The 6,000-nt window shown below is 34.6% G+C and overlaps 1 long non-coding RNA gene across 1 annotated transcript in view; it reads left to right on the top strand.

Moving 5' to 3' along the window:
• The first annotated feature begins 1,711 nt into the window (after nt 1–1,711).
• The window catches only part of LOC114061674, a 135,284-nt gene continuing 130,995 nt past the window's right edge, over nt 1,712–6,000 (top strand). Inside the window, exon 1 of the long non-coding RNA XR_003572180.1 lies at nt 1,712–1,902. This is a non-coding gene — a long non-coding RNA (uncharacterized LOC114061674). The remainder of the gene's footprint in view (nt 1,903–6,000) is intronic.

Raw genomic sequence — 6,000 nt, 5'->3', positions numbered from 1 at the left:
AAGAAAACTTTTCATGAAATCAATCTTATACTTACACTTAATATTTCATGGGTGTTGAATTTTCTACTAAGTTAGGAGAGTGGTCCAGATTTGGAATTCTAGGCATTCTGATTATCAGAATGGAAAGTTCAGGGAACTGGAGAGAGAGAAAGACCCTTGCTAACATTAACAGAGCTGAAATGTCCTTGAAGGTGATAAGTGTGTCTTTCACTACAGAAAGATTTTGATGTCTCAGTGAGACTAAAGAGAGAGTAAAAAGATACAACCAAAATTAAGCTGTCAATGATACAGAAGCTAACTTTTATGATATATGTTGTATTTGATTACATTTGTAAAGAACAGGAGAGAAACAAAACACTTGTAGTGTTGTTAAACCAGATGAATAGAAAATGCAGTAAAATACTAATTAATTTAATTTAGCCATTTGAAGGGCGTGTAGGATGTTTAATGAAATAGAGGAATACTGCACATGTGGGACAAAGTTCAGGACTATTATTTATATTTAGTGCACAACATAGCTATAGTATTTTCAGATTTACAGTTCAGTTATATTTATTTTTACTATATAAATATAATTATTTTATTATTAAATAAAAAATAATATCACTATATAAATATAAGTGGGAAAATATAATTAAAGATTACATCAGTGTGAAATGTAGGAATGTCACTTTGTAAAAGTGACACTATCTATAAAGAATGGTTATCTACCAAAGGTGTTCTTCCTAGAAGATTATGGAACTCTTCTCACAAGCTTTCTGTATTTTCCCCTGCCGATATGAACAACTACATTACAACACAAACCCAGCAAAGTAGCCTTTAAGTGTATTTTTGGTTATGTGAGACTTTTATAATTTTAAATATCATAAAACTTAAGGATTAAGATCCTCTTCTGCAAGATTGAAGAGTAAATTTATTCTTGATGGATGGTCTTAAAATTCTTTCTGATCTTAAAATTGCATGATCACAAAGAATAAGTGAAACTTGGAGAATTAAGGTTAAAATATGTTTTATTTCAGAATTCTAGTACAGATAGTAAATTCTAGTCAGTTGTTTGATAGAAATTTGGGTTTTCTAGCAGATTTTTAAAATCAAGAAGGTATGATTTCTCAATACGAATAATGTGATTTTAAAACACTAAAATACTCGGCAATATTTACAGTTGACTATTACCTCTTAAAATACATAATTTGCAGCCTGTCAAGTCACAATTGAAGTCGGGCTAAGAAGCTGATTAAGTCCCCAGGTAAATCTTAGGAATCTGTAGAATGTTTAATATTAAATATTTATTCTAATTTATGTATTTTTCATGTACTTTACAAACACATACTGCAGAAGCAACGAAGAGCAGTATGCTGTGTGATGACAAATGTATGAATTTACTTTAATTCTCTAAACATTTACATGCAGGCAAAACTAGTTTGTGTCTCATAGTAAATATATGAATATTTATTGACCAAAGTGTCATAGTAAAGAGGCTGCTTGCAATATTCCAGTGTAACAACATGATGCTTATTGGAATTGAAAGGACCAGAGTATCCTCAGCTACTGATCACTGGTGAATTCTCAGGGCTCAGCATCTTGCAGGACTGGGTCTCAGAATAATAAAATAATAAGGCATCATTACCATAAGCTCAATTGCAATACCAATCTTTGTCATAATCACTTAACGTCAACAGTATTAGAAAAAAGTTTAGGTCATGATTGTAGATGATGGAGCAAACATTCTGATGGATTTTATGCTCTGTTCTTTTTTAAGGTTTTGAATGTTACCAGCACACCTGATGTTTTTCCCCAAATGAAGAGTCAGTGTATCTCTGTCTTCTGTGCAGAAATTTCTGCTGGAATGGAGAAAGAAAAGTTTGCATAAGAACTTGTCACAAAGACAAATGAACTTAAGAGGTGGGTGTTTTCTGTAATACAGTAGTTAATTGCTTTGATTTTTGGTAAGTTTCAGTTTTTAAAAGAACCTGGCAGTGTGGTGCTATTTGTGGTACTATTGCAATGTTCATGGTTCTGTCTTATATAGCCAAGGGCTCATGACATAAATGCAGGCACTGTTAGGATATTTTTTATAAGTTGACACATATTTGATATTTTAATTCCAGCTGGATGTTAGAATATAACTTACCTGAAAAAGTAATTGTTTAAGATGATGCTTACTGGAATCCTCCAGGTGCTTCTGTAGGATTGCATTTGAATACTGATGTAGATTCCTAGCTGTGAAAGGAGTCTGTCAGAATGCTCTGTCAGATCAGCTCAAGCAGGGAGGCAACTTTTAAAAAGGTAAATGTTAGGAAGAGAAATATTTTAAGAAGGTATTTTGGTTTACTTCATACAGCATTTATTATGTTCCAAAGTGTTTCTAAAAAGTAAATTGAAAGGTCTCTTGACAATTATCAGGTGGTGTCTGCTCTTCTTAATCTCTGAGAAGATGATTCAGGTTATACACTGATTATCATGAGTGACAAGACCTCCAAAGTAGCTCCCTCCAGGCCTCAAAGCAGTACAAGTGTGCTAGGACTTGCACTGGCTGGGCTAAACAGCTCAGCTGCTTCTGCATCCCACATTGTACAGTGTCATTTGTTTTCTGGTTTTTTTTTTTTATTTTCTGTAGGACATCAGCCCCTTTGTAAATTGTAGAGGGAATAACTGGATTAAATCATCCATAATTGTAACAAAGCTGTGCTCTGGAGCAAAATGTCTTGTGTTCCCTCATACTGTGGTTTACGATCCAGTAATTTTGTTGATCTTTTGGAATGCTATTCCTTATTTATAACTAGGGTGTCTAAAAAGTGAATCGTACCTACAATCTGACATTCGGGAGGCATTAAAACTATGAATACCACACATTTTAAGACCTAAGGAAATCCTTTTTTGCTATTAGGACAGTCAAACAGTGTAACAGGTTGCCCAGCCAAGGCAGCACCATCTGCATCATTGGAGGTTTTCTGGACCAAATAACACTCTGAGTAACCAAGTCTGACTTCACAGCTGACCATGCTTTGAGCAGCAGTTTGGACTGGAGACCTTCTGAGGTCTCTTCCAGCTTGAATTGTCCTATTATCCTGTAACAGTGTGAATGGTGGTGATCTGCACAACTGGCTTGTCTCTTTAGCTGTGGGCAGGACTTGAAACAACCCACCTTATCTCTCGATATATCTGAGAAAAAGTAGGTTCTGTATTTCCCATCAGTGTGTATTTTTTGACCAATATGATGTATTATACAGGTTTATGTGTATATATGTATATATTGCTACCTAGACCAATTTGATATAAATTGTAATTACAGGAACGGTAGAGTAGAAATTACTCAGTTTTCCAATCTGATGGGGTTTTATTAAAAATCATAAAGAAAAAAAATTCTGTGGTTTTGGTAGACCTCTCCTTTTTTTCCAGAAGCTAGCTGTAGTCTTTGTATGAATGGTATCAAACCTTATCATAATTAATTTTTCTAAAAAGTCACTTCTCTGTGCTGCTTCCTGACCATTGTTTTGCAGGAACTTCAGCTTATACATTATTAGCACTTTTTTTTTGTCTCAAGCCAGAGGAGACCTCTTTAAATCAGAGTAATAGTGAGGGTTGACAGTGAGATGCATAAAATGTGAACTTCCTTGCTCACATTTGAACTGCATGAGTGTTCATGTAAATCTAGTGATCTTTTTGGATAGAACCAAGCTTCAGCTGTGAGGCAGTGGACTCAAAACCCAAGCTTAAATTAATTCTCCAAGATAGTCTCCTTTTTACTTTTAAACTTGAAGGTGAAAAAAACCACGAGATACTACCCATTCTTGTACAGAATGTGAACAGTCTTTATTTGACTTGTGAATGAGGGGTTTGGTAACATTTTTTTGGAAGGCAGCACAGCTTTTCTTTCAGAGAGAGTAGTACAAATCCCTTGCTGTCATATTCAGCAGATGGCAGCATGCATGTTGACTGGCTGGGTATCTGCTCAAATCGTTTAGCTGCCATACCATATTGACAAGCAGAGTAATTAATTTGTCAGTGTCTTTAAGGTCAATCACAGTGGAAGCTTTCAGTGTGTTAATATGAAAAATCATATTTACCCTGAGGGCACGCTGTCACAGCAGGTAGGAATTAATTGTGGAATTATATAATTTTCTCCCTAGAATACAGCTGTGTTGAAAGAAGGAAAACATGTAAAACCAGTAGAGTACAATTCAGGATTCCAGTGTTTGAAACATTTAAACACAAATTTAACATTTCCACATGTGCATAGCTGAGTGGTACCACGATCAGGGCCTGGGATTAGGCCATGCAAGGTTATGCAGAAAATAAAAAAAAAAGGAAAAAGGACAAGACCAAGCCAATGTTTGTGTGTGATTACTCAATAGCAATACTGATGTCATTTGAATGTGACCAGTTTTGTTTCTAATAGCAGATCAAGTGCAGTGTAGATGACATATTATCAAACTCCTGAATATGAGCAATGAAGGCATATGATAACTGTGTAAAATAAATTGCCATGTCAGGTAGAAAAAAACCCTTGGTGTTTCCAATCTACACAGAATATTGCAAGGGTGGTGATTTTCACTGTAGTGTTCTTATCAGTCTTGCAGAAACAGGAATAAAGGGGTATGGAATACAAAAATCTAGACTGCTGTCTGAATTTTTTCAGTTATGTTGAATTTTGTCCAGGACTCTTAGGAGAGCTCTTATGGGTGAAAAATTCTATAGATTTTTGATTGTTGATGAATATTGGAAATATTATTTTTTAGCTGTTCAAGCAGCATTTCCTCTGTTTGTGTGAGTTTGTAGAAACTGAATTTTAAGGCCTGTTGGTGGTATTTGTGTAGATATGAAGATAAATTGGTATCTCACTGTCTTACATCTATTTAAAAAGGTCAATGAAACATTAGATTCATCTAATGAAAAAGGATCATTTTCATGTGACCTAAAAAAATCAATCACACGGACTACTGTTAGTTTATGAGTGCATTTTACTGGTTAATATCAAGTAGTGTGTACCTCACAAGAAATCTTAAATCTAAAATTTGTTCAGAAAACTGTGTGAAAATTTCCCAGTGAGTAGATATTTTTATCTAGTTACAGATAATTGGCAATAAAGGAACATGCTATTTTTGCTCACTGATTTAATGAAAAAATTATTCACTGCAATTTAAGCACTTTCTGAAGCAGCTTAAGTTGCTGATCCTGGAGAGATTTATATGCATAAACATGGATAAAGTTTGTAGGAATATCAGCAAGTGAAGTTAATAGGAATGTTGCCTCTTTGTATTTCCATTAGTGTGAAGTGGTGGCATTTATTACATTTTAAATGAAATGTGTTTGTAGATCTTTGGAAAAGTAGATCTTTGGAAAAGTAGAATCTTAATTTATTTTTTTTTCTTTTCCCAACTCTCAGAACAAAGTTCTAAACTAACCACTTTTGGTTGAGATTTTTTTTGCGTTAAAAATGAATGCTGAAGACATTTGTAACTATCCTGTCCTTTCCCACTTGGTCACTCTTGGTTCCAGTTTGGCAGAGCAGTGGCTCAAGTAATTTGCCCCTTGATTCCCATCTCTCCTCGTCTAGCAGACAATCTGATGCTCAGGTTGCTCTAGCAGATGCACAGGCCATTCAAATAAAAAGCAGGAGTTTCTTTAGCCTTATTTTTGTGAACAGTGCTGTCAAACAATACAAATATTTTAAGGCTTTATTTTGATATTTCTTTTTTATTCTGAAGTCTTATTATTTAAGTCTTATTTATTCTGATGTCTTACTAAAATATTTGCCAGTTTGGAAAAACATGGGACTGTTTTAGACCTTACACTTCTGTAATGGACAGCAGACTGGAAATTTTATATGGGGATACAAGGATGTGCATAAACTTCAGCTTAGTTTCCAGTAAAGCCAGCAGAGTCTTGAAGAAATCCCATTATGGTAACATTCTGTGCTTCGTATTGTGGAGGCTTCCCTTCTACACCTACCTTTGAAAATTTAACTCCTATAATAGAGGGTATAGTGTTTCTTTTCCT

This window comes from Empidonax traillii, unplaced genomic scaffold, assembly GCF_003031625.1.
Source record: "Empidonax traillii isolate 1590-97213 ecotype Southwest subspecies unplaced genomic scaffold, ASM303162v1 scaffold347:size1123457, whole genome shotgun sequence".
NCBI lineage: Eukaryota > Metazoa > Chordata > Aves > Passeriformes > Tyrannidae > Empidonax > Empidonax traillii.
This window is presented reverse-complemented; position numbering and strand designations above follow the sequence as displayed.